A 17,802-nucleotide genomic window follows, 5' to 3' on the forward strand; every position below is an offset into this window, starting at 1 on the left:
GTATTTACCCAGTGCCTGTACCCCCATTGTATCTAGGAAGTAATTAACTTGCTTTTGATTTTGCAGGCTCATAGGCAGAAGCAACTTGTGTTGTCTCAGGTAAGACTTTGGACTTGGACTTTTGGGTTAATGCTGGAGTGAGTTAAGACTTTGGGGGACTGTTGGAAGGACATGATTGTGTTTTGAAATGTGAGTACATGAGATTTGGGAGGGCCAGGGGTGGAATGATATGGTTCATCTCTGTGTCCCCATCCAAATCTCACCTTTCCCCACATGTCAAGGGTGGGGCCAGGTAGAGATAATTGGATCATGGGGGCAGTTTCCCCCATGCTGCCCTCATGTTAATGAGTGAGTCTCATGAGATCTGATGGTTTTATAAGTGCCTGGCATTTTCCCCTGCTTGCACCCATTCTCTCTCCTGTCACCCTGTGAAGAGGTGCCTTTTGCCATAATTGTAAGTTTCCTGAGGCCTCCTCAGTGATGCGGAACTGTGAGTCAATTAAACCTCTTTTTTTTATCAATTACCCAGTCTCAGGCAGTTCTTTATAGCAGCCTAAGAACAGACTAATACACATGTTTTCCAAAATCAGCAATTACAAAGCTAAACATTTATCATTTACATTAAGCACCGTACTCAAGTCTGAATAACAATAGTTTATGTATTGGTTATTCTTTCAAATTAAAATAGTATTCCATGCAAATGTGGCTCGCAACTCAAACATTTGGCTTAGTGCTTTTCCTTATGACGTGATTGTACTGTGGCGTGCAGTAGAAGTGCTTTAGGTGCACGTGATGATTAATTTTATGTGTCAACTTGATTAGGCCACAGTGTGCCCAAATATTTGGTCAAATATTGTTCTGGGTTTTTCTGTGAGGGTGTTTCTGGATGAAATTAACATTTAAATAGGTAGAATGAATAAAGCAGATTGTCCTTCCTAATGGGGGTGAGCCTTATCCAATAAGTTGAAGACTTGAATAGAACAAAAAGACTGACCTTTCCAGGTAGGAGAGAATTTCTCCAGCTTCTGACTACAGATCGTGGGACTTGCCTGTCTCTCTCTGCTTTCTCTCTCTCTCTCTTCCTCTCTCTCTCTCTCTATATATACACACACACACACACACACACATACACACACACACATCGTTATGGTTTGGTTTCTCTGGAGAAATCTAGTACAGTGCACTTCCCATTTAATTCCATAGAATATTAAAAATTCATGTACTTAGATTTTAGAGTTGATAAAATTAATAACTGTTACTGTTTCATCAGGGATGTTCTTAAATAAAAGTGATTTTTAAAATTTTTTACTGTGACTGTGTAGCAGTAAGGAATAAAATGACTGCTAGTACAATTTTGGTGCCTCTGGCTAAGGCACTAGCAGTTTTAGCTAATGTTGATTTTGCACTATTAGTAAAAATATTGATATAATGAAAAAGGAAAAAATGTCTTTGTATTATTATAAAAATAGTGTTGACCTGTGGATCCCTAAAAGGGTTTTAGAGACTCTCTAGGGGTCTGCAAACCATATTTAGAAAACCAGTGGAATAAAGAAATACTCCTTTCACCAAAATTTCTAAGCTTCTAACTTGATAATTTGGGCTTGCCCCAGCCATGTTCCCTGGCAACATGAAAGAAAGCGTCTGTAGTTAGGAAAGAATGAGGCCAACACACAGGTCAATTGAGCTGAGAGAAGAAGAGATAGCTCTGATAACATCTTTTTCTGTCTTGGATTTAGCCTTGCCTGAAGCAAGAGCTGGACTTTCTGCTTAACAGAGCCAATGTATTCTCTCTCTCTTCTCTCTCTCTCTCTCTCTTTTAACCTAATCCAGTGTTAGGTTTCTTCTCTTTATAGCCAAAATATTTCTATAAGATGGTCCCATCTCATTCACCCAATTTCCTCCTCTAATTTGGTATTCACCGTAAGCTCTTCCAAGGTTTCCACCTACATGTTTACTCTTCTCTTCACTTATTCCTCATGTGGTTCTTCCTCTCCATGCCATACAACTTCTACCTGTGGCTGCCAAAGTTCTTGAAGACTTCCCTGATGTCTCCAGCTCACTCTGATGACTCTTCTTTTTTTTTTTTTTTTGGAACTCTGTCATGCTCCTATCAATAGAAAAGTTTTCGGTGGTAAATCACTCTCTGGTTTTCTTTTCTAATGGGTTTTGGTCTTGTCATTCTAACTAGAATGTTAGTTTCTTAATGGCAGAGGTCACATTTAAGTACTCTTTGCATATCACCGGGTATACTATAAGTACATTTTTTTTTTTGAGATGGAGTCTCGCTCTGTTGCCCAGGCTGGAGTACAGTGGCATGATCTCGGGTCGCTGCAACCTCTGCCTCCTGGTTCAAGCGATTCCCCTGCCTCAGCCTCCCGAGTAGCTGGGACTACAGGTGCATGCCACCATGCCTGGCTAATTTTTTGTATTTTTAGTAGAGACGAGGTTTCACTGTGTGAGCCAGGATGGTCTCCATCTCTGGACCTTGTGATCCGCTGGCCTTGGCCTTTCAAAGGTGCTGGTATTACAGGCATGAGCCACTGCACCCAGCTGTAAATAACTTTTTTTTTTTTAAACCAAGGGGATTTTGTTTTTCTCACATTTCTTAGAAAAATTTCTTCCTTAGTTGACTAAATGGAGAAATTACCTTTCGAAAGGTATCCACAGGCAGCCTTCTGGAATAAAGGAAAGGTTTAGAGTAAATCACCTAATAGAACCACTGGCAAATCTCTATGGTTTCAAACCCATACAGGTGTTTAATATAATAACAAGTTGACAAATCAAAGATAATAATAGCTGCTATTTACTAAGTGACTTCTATGTGATAAGCAGTAGCTTAGATTCTTTGCATAAATTATCTTTAATTTCCACAATAATCATGAAAGGGAGATATTATTATCATTATCTTATAGCTGAGGAATTTGATCCGGAGAGCTTAAATAACTATTCCAAGGTGGCATATAGCTTATCAATTGGAAGTCAAGATTCACAGTCATTGGCTTTAAGGCATGTAATTGTTCCATTTACATATGTTGTAAACACTCCCAAGAATAACATTGGATTCAATTGAACATTCATTTGTTGAATGCCTACTAATGTAAAGCACTGTACTTGGTGCCACAAGAGATTCTGAAGTGAGAAAAGAGCTCATGGTTTAGCTTGTTTATGTTTGGAGAATATTTTTCTCAGCAAGCAGTCAATAGACTTGAACACATAAGTGCACAATCCTCATTAAAATATGGTAACCAGCTCCCAAGAAGCAGAAGGGAATGACATGTGCCTTGAGGATTCATTTTTATTGAAAAATTATCTAAAAGCAGTACTCTTTAAATCTCTTTCTAAATTGATCTTGAAGACTACTGATAATGGAAGCAACGGCAGAGAAAGAATACCAGAACCATATGATGTGTAGAAGGAACACATACTTTGGAATCTGAAATAGGAATTTTTGGAAAGTGGGAAAAAGTTCAATTTTATTAGACTATATCTTAGCCAGTTCTGAATCTCAGGTTTTCATCTGCAGTTGCTGTAATATCTGTCTCACAGGAATGTTGAGCTGATTAAGTAAGTAGGAATAAAGAATATTGTTCACATACAGAGTTGGTGCTAAGTAGAAATCCCACTACTTTCCCCGGTGATCTCTTCAAATCACCCTCTTAACAACCACAACCTTGGATATGAGAAATGAATGTTTTGGTCCTAGCTGAAAGGGAGATGATGGCCCTTTTCTCCAGCCTCCAATAAAAACTCAAGAAAAACCTGTGTGGCATTCTTGCTTGGGCCACTCCTTGAAAATCATGAGGGACAGGATCTCACTCCTCCCAAAGTATCTTCCTAAGCAAATTCTTGGAAAGATTTTTTTTTCCTATCACAATTTAATTCCTATCAGAATATCTTTGTAATTTCCAGCCCTTGGTCGCAGATCTGTTCGCAGAAGCTACCTAGAAGATATTTCATTCCTTCGTATGGGGAGACATTCACATATTTGAAACCATAAATCTGCTCTTATAAAAAATTGGCTAAGTAAACTCTTCTTTGACTGTGTAGAATAAACATGCATACAGTTGTCTTTGAAGTCGTTAGCTCACATTGAAAAGAAGAAAAAGTTTAGAAGAAATTAAATATATAATTTTGGGGGAAAATTTATCTACAATTTTAGCTCATAGTTTACAATTCCTATATGACTGTTTGGAAGGTATTTATTTTAGAATGGATGGATGTTCCTTATTATCCTGTAGGAGGGATTTGGGAATATTCTGTTGCTCTGAATTTTTAGCGGTCTAGATCTAGGCTGGATTTTGAGAAATATAAAAGAAAAAAATTCCTCTTTGGAGTGTGGTGTTACTCTTTAAAAAACAAAAAGCACAGTGAATAAAAGGAAAACCCAGTCATTTCTCCTGGAAGCCTTTTAATAGTGACTCAATGGCAATGTTGTGGTTGAAATTGTTGCTCCTAGATAATGAGAAAAGTTAAAGCCGTCTTCTCAACAGTGAGTAGAAAAATCTTTTAAATTTTAGAGATGTCATAAGTATAGTCTTAAGAAAACTGTTGGGAAAACAGTATCTTGTTTTATTTGCTTATTTCTTGAGGAACAAAAATGATTGCCATTTTACAACTTTATCCCTATAAAGTTGTAGCCTTCATGATGACATAATTCCCAAAGTCAGCTAGAATCCCGAGAATCAAAGAAGAAACTGAAATCTAATTACAGAGAACAAATGCAACAAGTCAGTTCTATTTCCAGACATTTTTGGTTTGCCCAGTTCCCTAATTTTTCATACTTCTCTTTAGTCTATTCATTTTTTGCTTAAAAATTGAATGGAATTTTGACGTGACATTTTAAAATAAATTTTTAAGAAGCATAAAACTAAAAACCTACTTGGAGAATTATAAGTGTTAGGTAATACATACAGTGTTAAGCAGAGTTTTACTAATTGGAGAATTTTACTTGTTCCTTTTTAAGTTTAAAAGGTAGGTGTTGCATAACTCTGTAAATCTGAGATGATGAGAAGACCTCAGGCATGTTCTAAAAACAAGATTTTAAAGGAATGTCAAGTATGGCACTAAGAAAATAGTTTAAAATTTGTAATTTCCTTTCACCTAGCTCCCAATCCAGAAAATAATTGACCAAAAAAATTGATAGCAACCTTGTAAAGAGTTAAGGTAAAAAAGAATAACCTCTCATTATCTTTGTTTCTCAAGCAAAATATACATTTTAGTAAACAGATTTTGGGGGAAAAGATGGAATATCTACATTTACATGACATTAATAGAGGGCATAATTATTAGAGTTTCATAAGTGTAGGTAAGGAAAAAGATCACCATTCACAAATGTAAATTTTTGTCATTTTGAGAACATAGAAGACCCCTGAGTGATGGTCATTTCATCAAATGTCCATGAGCTTTGTATTCCAGGCCACAGAGGCCTTCCTTCACAGTGCTTGGACTATGATAATCTGACTATGATTTGAGGTTAATCAGGCCATTATGTGCAAAATTTGAGGATAGGGCCAACTTATCACAATCTACTTCCATTTTCATGAAGCCTGTCTTAGTTCGTTCAGGCAGTTATGACAGAATACAATAGTCTGGGTAGTTTAAACAACAAACATTTATTTCTCACAGTCTGGAGGCTGGAAGTCCACGATTAAGGGTGCTGGCAGATCAGTTGTCTGCTGAGGACCCACCTCCTGGTTTACAGACAGCCATCTTCTGGTTATGTCCTCACAAGGCAGAGATTAGAGAGCGAGCTCAGGTCTCTGAATCCCCTTATAAAATCACTAATCTCCTCAAGAGGGCTCCATCCTCATGACCTAATTAATTCTCAGAGACCTCATCTCCAAATACCATCACACTGGGGATAAAGGCTTCAACATATGAATTTTAGGGGAACACAAACCTTCAATCCACAGCAAAGCCCATTGCTTACTGTTACCTCTTTTCAAAATTCATCACTAAGCTTAATATTGATGTCTCTCCAGCAAACATTTTACTTAAGTTGAGATTCAAACCAATTGAATGGGGCTCAGCAATTTGGTTTGGCTATTTCTCATGCAGCCTCTCTACATGGCCGTGTGTGTGGCAAAAACTCTAAATCTTATGGTGCTAATTTCCCCTCCAGTGTCTAGAAATGGTTTCAGAAAGAATGATTACATCACTGAGCTACCAAGACAGAAACATTATAGGGTTAATGAAGAAGAGTGAAGAAGGAGAAATGAAGCCTTCTCAGAAGCAAGCTACAGGAAGATTAATGTGTGAAATTCTACAAACTAACCAAGTTTAAGGAAGCCGTTGCAAGAGATAAATGATGGAGGACTTGTAAAAAAAAGGTTTAACTCTGCTTAACAATGATATTTGTGGGTATTTTTTTCCTTATGCTGCTAGTACAAGCTACAAGTGAAAGAGTAGAATGAAAACAGCTAAAAAAATTTGCTACAATGCAACTAGCTGTCAGGTAGGAAGAGTATATCTACATCATAAACAGGTGGTTACCTGAAGGAAGAGCGTGAGAGGGAAATAAATCTTTTATTAACTTTGACTATAAACCTAATCCTGATCTCACTCCCTCCTGACTAGTCCTTACCCTGCCTCTCAAAAGCACTGATTTTGCTCAACGTAAGTGTTGCCCAGTAAGTTTTAAAATTATCAAATTAGCTGGCTAATTTAAACATAAGCAAGTGATTGAACTTAAACATGAATGTACTTTAAGAAGTAGCTTAAAGTATATTCTGGCTGGGCGCGGTGGCTCACGCTTGTAATCCCAGCACTTTGGGAGGCCGAGGCGGGCGGATCACGAGGTCAGGAGATCGAGACTACGGTGAAACCCCGTCTCTACTAAAAATACAAAAAATTAGCCGGGCGTGGTGGCGGGCGCCTGTAGTCCCAGCTACTCGGAGAGGCTGAGGCAGGAGAATGGCGTGAACCCGGGAGGCGGAGCTTGCAGTGAGCCGAGATTGCGCCACTGCACTCCAGCCTGGGCGACAGAGCGAGACTCCGTCTCAAAAAAAAAAAAAAAAAAGTATATTCTACGGCTAATACGGGTTTTCCTCAAGAAATAGGTTTCGCAGCCAAATAACTTCATGATGCTGGGCTAAACCAGTTAAATTTGCCCCACGGACCACCCAGATGTCTCAAGGGCTTCAGGAGGCCCACGTGCAGGCCATGTGCAGGAGAATGCAGCATCTCCTAAACAACTTTCTATCACTGCCCCAACTTTTCCAAACGTTTAAGGAGGAGCCTAATCTATAAAGTGTTGGTTAATAATGCATCTCTCAAAATATAAATTACAGCATTCTTCAAATAGAAAAAAAAAAACAAAGTTTAACAACTGTATCATTCACCAAATCTCTACTATTTCTCCTCTTCTTTGATCTATTTGTTTGCCATTCAACTCTTTAAATAAATGCAGACCTCTCTGCCAGTGTCCACCAATGTGTTAAAAATCCCCCTCTATCTTGCCTCCTCTTGGAAAGGCACACAGAGGACACAAAATAAAGAGAAAAGATTAAAGTGTATTTTCCTTTCTTGCACTGAGGTTAATTAAAAATACATCAGAAATATTGAAACATAAAAATCAGAACATTGGATTGGAAATTAGTGGTTGGATTTCTAGGAAGGGTAGGTTAAAGTCCTAAGTATTAGTTTAATCTCAGACGTAATCACAGCAGTGATTTCTGGGCTCACGTTGTTATAAGATATTTCCTGATGGCAGCTTGTGAATACAGACGAACACAGCAAATTGTACATCATCTCAGGAATACTGAAGCCCAAACTAATAAATTTCCCTAAACTCTTCTAAACTAGAAACATATGCTACAGGAGATGTTCTAACCTACAAATAAAATACATTATCTCATACCAAAAAGTATTTCCATATGCCCAAACCTTAAATGCACGACTGTTATGTAGTTCAGGGATTTTGTTTCTTAGAACTTCTGTATCAAGAACACATAAAGGAGAGTGTGGAGTCCCAGGAGGCTCTTCCCACTCTTAGCTGTGTGAAGCTGGGTAAAGCACTAGATGTCTAGTGAGGCTGTTTTTGATTGTTTGTAAAACAGGAAAATAATCCCTGCTTTAAGTATCCACACATATGTCCTGATAATCAAATGAGAAAATTTAGAACATAATAAATTGTAAAGTTGTATATGTGTGTTAGTTGTGAATAGGATATAATCTTGTACATCTCGCTTTTTTCCTTTCCTTCTGTCTGTATGTTTAGATCTATGCAGAGATCTAATGTCTGTCTGTATATATCTATTTATCTTCTCCATCATCATCTCATCATTTATCATCTAACATTTACCTACTATCTATTATCTATCATCTATCTATCCATGATCATCATCAACTATCATCTATTTATCTACTTACCTATATTTAAACATGTCCTTTTGTTATGCTTCTGTATATATACAACTGTATTGGTGAGTTTTTTACAGGTTTCAAAGATGAGTATAAATGTGTAGGTTATTTATTTCTTTCTCTTAATATTCTGAAGCATCCCGAAGACTATGTCAAAAAATTATGGTAAAAAGCTGAAGATAGTAATTTATTTGCATCAATTTTCCCAGAGCCTCATTGGATGATCAAGGCTACATTTCTTTTCTTCTTTATTGTTATAAAGTATTAGTTATGCCAGAGAGGAGAAAAACATAATTGGATTATTTAGGACCTATATTTTGTAATGTCACCTAATTTTATAATATAACAGGTACCATTATGGCAATGCGAAATAAAACATGGGATGAAGTTGCTCAGGATGCAGAGCAGTGTGGTTGGTGTGCATGTTGCCCTGTTTAGTACTACTTACGACTACTGAATATTCTACCAATGTGCACAGAAATGGGCGCCATTTGTTTTGGAGTAACCTGGAAGAATGAGGCCCAATTCTGCTGCTTTAAAGGATGAATAGTTCTTTTGAAAGCCAAATACATAACTGTGAGGCCCGGAAGCTCTAAGTTCACTTAGACAAATATGTCACTGTGATGGCTGGTCTTTAGCACAAGCGCAAGCCCACTGCATTGATTGTCCCAGAACTCAATGAAGTCAGACGTGAAGGTCTTCTGTACACCGTGGATGGTGTACAGATGGGGAGAGGAGGGCAACCCCTCAAAGCCTGGAGTCCTTCTCCAGTCTTGCCAGTCTCCCAGGCTGGCCAGGTGGCAGCTGGTCTGCCTACTTCTCTTTCTTTTACAGGTTGTTCCTGAACTTTTACTATTGTACCATACTCTGCTGTAGGAAATTAGGAATACAATGGTGAACCAGGCAGATGCTGCACCTGTCTTTATAAATCTTATATCCTAGTAGAGATGAGAGTTTTAAAAAAATCATACTAACAAAATCAGACTCCAAATTATTATAAATGCCAAGAAGGAAATTAATAGACTGAAAGAACAAATAAAATGCAGGTGGTTCCATGGATAGGGAGATCAGAGAGGGATGCTCTGAGGAGGTGAGAGTGAAGTTAAGACATCAAAATAGGTCTCAGATTAAATGCCAGAGCACGAAGAATTTTCTGCTGGAAGAGGGTGATTGAATATCGCAAGTAAAAGAAACGTCAGGTACAAAGGCCCTGAGGTGGGAATGGGCCAGGCCTTTTGGAGTGTAATGGCAGGGTCCCATCTAGGGAGTACAGCTGTAGCTTTTGAATTGTCATAGACCCATGCCCCAGGAGCAGTGAGGAAAACAAGTGAGTGGGGATTTCTGGAGGTATTTGCACTTTGCTCCTGTTCTTATAATCCAGTGGAGCTTTTCAAACTGAGATGGATGTGTTCCAGTATTTTCACAACTGACATGGTTGTACCAGATCAAACTGGATGAGTCTCAGCCCCGAGAGTTGGAGTTTTTCTGAACATACTTTGGAAACGTACTCTATGCAACAGCATAGAGATGGAAAACAGAAGGCATTTTTCAGAAACAGGAAATAATCTTATTTATTATAGAGAGAGTGTGGGATGATGTCTGGTTTCAGGTAAGGCTTGATGTGGCTTCTGGGAAGATTGTGGAAAGCTCTGAATGTCAAGTATGTTTTTAACCCACCATAATGTTGACACCAGCAACTTGACCTTACTTGCAGGGATGAATACCATGAGCATCCTGGCTGCCCTCTGCATCCTGGCTGCCCTCTGCATCCTGGCTGCCCTACCCCCATCATTACCTGGCACTTCCCATTTGCCTCCATGATCTAGGACATGCCTGGTATTGCAGAGGGTCTCCAAGGCCATGCTGGCATTCATTCTGACTAGTTGGTGTTTATTCATTACTGTTTATTAACTATTTTAAATGTCACTTATATTAGTTCCACAGAACTATTATTTTAAAAAATTCTGCATTTAAATAGGTTCGGAGATACAAGAAAGACATAAGATTCTGTGTCTCCAGACATGCTTGAGAGCCTCTTTCACCCCAAGTTGCTGCTCAGGGACCCAGAGATCCACAGAGTGCCCTTTGGTAACACTCCTGATCTGCTTCAGTGACTTTATTTAAATGTCTTTTGTGTTAAATTCCTCCCACATGTAAGCCACCTCCACCCTGTGGTCTCTGCTCTCCTTCTAAAACACAACTACGATTAGGTTATTTCCCTGCTTACAAACTCGATAACTTCTCATGCCTGCAGAATACAGGCCAAACTCCTTATTAAGGGCTTCCAAGACTCTGCAAATGGTTACCTCTCCACACGTCAACACCCGTTATTCCCAGTTCTTCCCTCAAGGCCCCTGTAACCTAGACACAAATGACTATGTTGAACACAGCAAAGACTTCATAGCTCTTGGCTTCCTCTTGATTCCCTTGCCATAGACCCCTGATCTTGCAGACCCCAGCATAAACTGCATTCTTACTATGAAATCATTCTCAGTCTCCTCACTCCCAGTGAGTCTCCCCACTCTCAGCTCTCCTGGCAATTTGTTTACATCCAGAACATTTATCTCAGGCCCAATTGTGCTTATTGTTAGCCTTGTCCATTTTGGTCTCCACCAGACAGTGATCTCTGGCACTACATAGTGTTCATCTCCTAATGACCCACCCTGCCCCTTCCTCTACCACCAAGGTATGGCTTTATACGTTGCACCCATTTGCTGTTTTTTGTCAACCTAGGCTAACTGTGTCAGGCCATTCTTGCACTGCTATAGAGAAATTCCTGAGACTGGGTAATTTATAAAGAAAAGAGGTTTAATTGGCTCATGGTTCTGCAGGCTGTACAGGAAGCTTAGCGCCGGCATCACTCAGCTTCTGGGGACAGCTCAGGAAGGTTTTACTCATCACAGAAAGCAAAGTGGGAGCTTGTAGGTCACATAGTGAAAGCAGGAGCAAGAGAGAGAGTGTCAGGGGAGATGCCACACACTTTTCAATGACCAGCTCCCGTGCGAACTCACTGTTGTGAGGACACCATCGAGGGGATGGTGCTAAACCATTCATGAGAAATCTGCCCCTGTGATTCAATCACCTCCCACCAGGCCCCACATCCAATACTAGGGATTACATTTCAACATGGGATTTGGGTGGAGACAAATATACAAACTATATCAGTAATCAAAAAACAACAAAACAAAAACAAAAACAAAAATCAAGTGATGGTATTGAAAGGGCACTCAGTCAGAAGATCTGGTCTTCAGGCCAGTCTCTGAACCTGAACAGATATATGGCCTTGGGCACACTCCATAAGATCAGGGGCTCTGGTACCTCAAAGGATAATTGAAGAGTCTTGCCCAAGTCTAGCTTCTCTGCAGAAACTTGAGCCCATGCCTGACCTTATATGTATAAAAATGCACTGTAATTATTTTTTAAATTTGCCTTGTTAGGCCCATTTGACACGCAGCCAGTGTTAACCTACCTTCCTTCTACTGTCAGTGAATTCTTCACCTACAAGGACTGGGCATCCTTCACCTAAGATTTCTGGTCAATATCAAAGGTGTTTTGGGCAGTTCTTCTTATAGGTTAACTGTCAGGACCTCACTGGAAAATCAGTACACAGAAGGAGAATGACAAATAGCCCTGGGAGGTGCAGGCTCCCCTTCTCCCACTGCCTCAATTCACACACCCTTATTTCTCACCTAGGGCACCCCAGCAGACTGGCCTCCTGCACTCATGCCCCAGATGGAGACCCAGGTGACCCTGAACATCCAAATGTGATCATTATTGCTTGCCTGAAATCTGCCAATGATCTCTAGTGCTTTTGGGGCCACGTTTAAATGGCTCTTCATGATCTGATCCTCCCCCCTTGTCCTATGGTCACTCCGTTATTCACTTCTTATTGCAGTCCATACATCACTAGCCATTCCCTATCAACTCAGGGTGGTCCAGCGAAATCCAGGACACCCAATTAAGTTTGAATCTCAGATAAATCACAAATAATGGTTTAGTATAAGTATGCTCCAAATATTAAATGGGATGTATTTATACTTCCAGTAAAACATTATTTGTTGTCTATATGAAACTCAAACTTTACTGGGTGTTCTGGATTTTTATTTGCTACATCTGGCCACCCTGCCTATTACACACATGGTCTCAAAGACCCCTGCTTGCTCCCCTGCTGTCATTTCTTCCACGGACACATTTTTCTCCCTCTCCTCCTACTTCACATCTGTGCATCATTCAGAACTCCTTCCATTTCCTCGGCAAAGCCTCCGTTACTTCCCAATCTAATTTGGATGCTTCTCTATGTTACCCTGGGCCTATGTCTAGTAATTTATTTATACAAACCTACTGTAATTATTTATTTGTATTTTTCTCTGACTCACTAAACATTTCCTGAGGGCAGGAATCATGACCTCTTCTTTTATCTATTTCTAGAAACAGAAATAGAATAACAGAATGGCTGGCACATCACAGCTGTTCAATATTGTTTGTTTGATGACTCAAATGATGTCATTTACTAGCTTTTGAAAGGACACAAAGAAAAACATATGGGCAGAGGCCTAGGTTTCCAGGGTAAAGGAGAAGAAGATACCAGACAGCAAAGCTGCTAACTCATTTCTGGATGGCCATATTTATGGGACAATTAAGGGGACTGCAGTTAGGAGGCAGGCTGCAGATACAAGAGGAACACTCAAGACAGCACAGTCAGAAAGCCCATGGCCAGATATCAGTGACTGAGAACATAGAGACCAGAGATTGGAAATAGTGCTTGGGAAGGCTTGCATCTCAGTAACCCCGTGGAAGAATAAGCCTTAGGATAATGTGAATTTGACAGTAAAGATTAATGACCTGGCTGACAAATAAAGGCTATACCGTGAAATATTTTCCTCTGTAAGAATTTTAGCAAAAGAGAAGGAATGGGACCATCTGGCCACACCTGTCTTAAAGAAAGTGATCTCATCAGCAATGGTCCCCAGAGGAGTCATGAACAGTGGCTTGGGAGTGTCAGGCAAGCCCTTCTTCTGGCTGTACAAAGTGATGGCGTGGCCAGTGCAGGCAGCAAGAGCTTGCAGAGGCAGGTGGTAACTTTCCTGTTTTCTCTGTAGGATCCTTTTCCCAAACTTCCTCTCCTTTCTCTAGACTGTTCGTGCCACTTCAAATCCTAATTTGAGAATTAGCCAGAGCTACTAGGGGGGATATGTAGAGGAAGATTTGATGGATCTCCCGAAGAAGGGAGATCAAAAACACAGGCCATGAACATATCAGTGCCTCAGGGGCCCAGCTCATCCTGTCTCCTTTACTTCTTCGCAGAAGCTTTCCCCCATTTTTCTGTTCTTTTCTCTCCTCTTGCTTCCTGTCAACCTAACCCCCAGCCCCACACCCCAAGTGAATGGCTTTTGGCTTAACGAATGTTTAATAATGGATAAGCTACTGTCCTACCCTTTCAGAATAAATGTTGAGAGTCTGACAAATATTCACAGCTTTTACAATATACTTCTGGGGCATATCCTAAGGAACCAATCAGAGGCCAAATATTTATGTTCACTGATGTGCATTACAATATTACAATCTGAGATGCTCATGCAATAAAATACTGTCCAACCATCAGAATAACATTTTCTGGGAATATTTAATAACAGAGGGAAATGCTTGTGATTGCCATCATGAAAATCATGATAAAAGATTCTAAGTTCCAAATAGTATTATGTAGGTATGTATGTATAGATACATACATAAGACACAATGAAGCACAGGTTAGAAGCATGAGGCTTGGAGTTAGACTCTTCTAGTGACACTTTTACTGTTTTTTAGTTGAGGTTCTCTGAAAATTCACTGGGCATCAGGATGTCATTATAAAATCAGAGGAATAGAATTTGTCTAATAGAACATTTTTGTGAATTTATATGAGAGATCCTTTGTCAAATGACTAGTCCTACCCATAGCAAGAATTCAATAAATGGTATATACATATATAAATTTAAAATATTACTACCAAAAATATATGAAAATCTTATTACCACAGGTTACCACTGAGTAGTGGTATTACAGATTTTTCAATTTATTCTCCATGTTTCTTTATTTTTAAGTTACACATAGTAAGTATATATTACTTTTACAATTATAATTACAATATTATATTAAGTAAATTAACATAAAGTTTGCAACAGCTGAGATATTTATTTTGTTTTCGTTTTTCTTTTCTTTTCTTGCTAGAGACAAGATAAAAAGATCTAAGGCTATTGCCAACAACATGCCAAGGTCAAATAGGAGACTCTGTGTAACCTAATATTTCTTGGCAGACATGAAGGCTCAGGATGGCTCTTGCCTACTTAAGCAAAACCTTAATTCAGAAAACAAGTCTGTAGGAACAGTTTGTGTTATATTTATAAAACTTAAAACTACCTAAACAGTAAAATACTGTAGTTTCTGAGAATCACGCTCTGCAGTGAGGACACCAAATTAATTACCGTCGATGAAAGACTGTGTTAGTGAGAGCAAAACTTAGAGACTCCAGACACACCTTTCCCTACTCACATGCCTGATTACTAACCTCGAAATGCTCTATAGAGCAGCGTGCATTTACTTAGGGACATTTTAATTTTGTTTGATATTTCCTCCATCCTCTGTTTCTGTAATGGACTTCCCTGACTTGTCTCTGTTCTGTGTTCATGTCTCTCTGTGGAATGATGGTTAATGAAGAGAAAGTGAACATGTTATCACGGCCAACACTGAGATTGCAGGAGGAAAGATACGAAAGCCACAGGAAAGATATGAAAGCCTCACCAAAGAGGAAATAAACCACCCAAAATAAAAGGCAATTTTGTTTGTGAAATGTGAAAAATGTGATAATCTACTTTATTTACGATGGACTACATGTTAAAGTGTGCGGTGATGAAAAGAGCCACCTTCTGTCCTCTGCCCTCCACCTTCAAGCTGGTCTTGACCATCATTGTTGTCCTTCAAATGATGAAATCGCTGCAGTAACTTTAGGGCTGTTTGCCCTGCTGCTGACCTCACTGTACACAAATTAGCCCTTCTTCTGAGGCTCAACTGTGCTATGTCCATTACCCTAGTTACTGCTCACAATCTACATAATGTGACAAATCACGAAACATGAACTAGTAAAATGTGTATTTATAAAGGAGGCAATACCATTATTGTTTTCAGAGGAGACGACAGTATGTCTAGAGAGCTCATGAAAAATAGAAGAGATAGAAAATGGGTATTCCAAAGCCTAGACTTTTTAAAAGCAGTTATCAATCATCAGCTATAATGAAAAGAATGTGATTCACAACAGTGGTTCTTCTGTGAGCCAGATGGGTGTGGATTCCATTCAGAAGTAGTGCATAGTCCCCAAACTTGCACCTCACTTGAGCCCTGGATCCCTAAATCATTCTGTTTTTGTCCAGAGTTTCACAAGGTTGATTTTGAAAATGTTCCCACCAGCTGTGGCTATGGGAATCACAGTGGGAAATAAACACCATAGCATCTTCCCCATCATCCCCATCTCCTCCTTAGACAAAACACATTTTCCCCTAAATGCTAACTGGGCTGTCTGCCTCCAGCATAGACAATCTTTTACATTTGTACCACAAAGTAGTTTTAGCTGCCTGGACCACATCACCAATTGAATAGTATGATGTTTTGGGTAAGGGCAGAGTAGTGGGTTGAATGTTGATCCCCAAAAATATAGGTCTATGTCCACTTCTCTAGAAACTCTGAATGTCACTTTATTTGGAAAAAGGATATTTGCAAATATAACTAAGTTAAAGGTCTTCAGATAAGATCACCCTGGCTTATACAGGTGGTTTCTATATCCAACGAAATGTGTTATTTTAAGAAACACAAAGAGGACAGACAACTAGGAGGGAGTGTAAACCTGGAGGCAGAGATTGGAGTGATGTGGCCACAAGCCAAGGGATGCCACAGAAGTTGGAAAAGTTGGAAGAGAGAAGAAACAATCTTCCCTAGAGTCTCTGGGGGAAGTCTGGCCCTGCTGACACCTTCAATTTGAACTTCTGGTCTCTACAATTATGAATCAATTTCTCTTGTTTTAAGGCATCTAGTTTGAGATAATTTGTCAAAGCTACTTCAGGAAACTCAGAGAAGCAGGTTCTAGAGTTAGTAAATGAGGATTATAGTCCCAAATTTGATATGGCCTTGGGCAAGTTGATAAACCTCTCTGCAGTCACATCTGTAAGGTGAGGATGATAAAAATAATACCGTCATGAGCTATTTGGTCAATGACAAGGTAGTCCTATGAGATTGTAACACTGTATTTTTATTGCACCTTTTTATGTTTAGATACATAAATAACATTGCCAACAGTATTCAGTACAGTAACATACTGTACAGGTTTGTAGCCTAGGAGCTATACCAAATAGTATAGGCGTGTAGTAGGCTATCCTATGTAGCTTTGTGTAAGTACACCCAAGGACGTTCACACATGGACAAAATTGCCTTATAGTGCATTTTTCAGGAAGTATCTCTATCATGAAGCAATGTAAGACGGTATGTTCCTCACACTGGTATTATGAGATTTAAATAAGATGTCTATATATTATTGTTATTGCATTTTTATAATGAAAAGGCCGAGGAAAGGGGTTTTACTTAAGAAGGGAAGACAGTCCTCTAGAGGTGTATTGGATCACCACCTCTTATCAGATAGAAACTATCTTCAGCATTTAAACAGTGGTTCTGTTTTAGCATGTACCTAGCACATTTTGAAATATCCTAGAGTCTGTTTTCTGTAAGCACCTGGACAGGGCTTTGCAGGTGTCCCTGACATATGGCCTCAACTTGACCCATTGAGTGGACTGACCCAGTTTCACCACCATCTCTTATATTCCGCGTGCTCTTTAATGACATTGAATATTTACTTGTCTTTGCCTTATTTTCTTCATTCATTCGTAGCTTGCTCCTGAGCCTTAAATTACTTTGAAGTGTATTACACATCCTTTGTATCCTCTATGGAATCTCATTCATAGTAGGGTCTGTGATAAACAATTGATTGGATAGTGAATATCTCTTACAGGCAGGTAAGCAGGAATCAAGAAGCTGTGACATATTCTGAGGACCTCCAAACAACAACTTGCTACTGAGTGGACTTCTCTCATCTTTTAGCATGTGAAATTTTGCAAATATAATCCACTTTGCTCTGAATGTCCTGACACCTACTTCAGAGCTCAAGATTCAGACTCCAGCCTGAATGTCATTTCCTGAGAAAATCCCTCCCTGACCCACTGTGCTGGTTAGGTCCACCTGCTAATCACATCCACAAAACCCTGTGCTTCTCCTTCAAAACACTCATCTCCTCTGTAATGATCAGATGAACTCGTGTCTTTCTCAGAGGACAATAAATTTGATGAATGGGGACCATGGAAGTTTATTTCCATCTGTATTCCTACATCTAACTCATCTCCTGGTACCTATTTGTCTTGTATTTAA

The sequence above is a fragment of the Symphalangus syndactylus genome, chromosome 15 (genome assembly GCF_028878055.3).
Source record: "Symphalangus syndactylus isolate Jambi chromosome 15, NHGRI_mSymSyn1-v2.1_pri, whole genome shotgun sequence".
Classification (NCBI taxonomy): Eukaryota; Metazoa; Chordata; class Mammalia; order Primates; family Hylobatidae; genus Symphalangus; species Symphalangus syndactylus.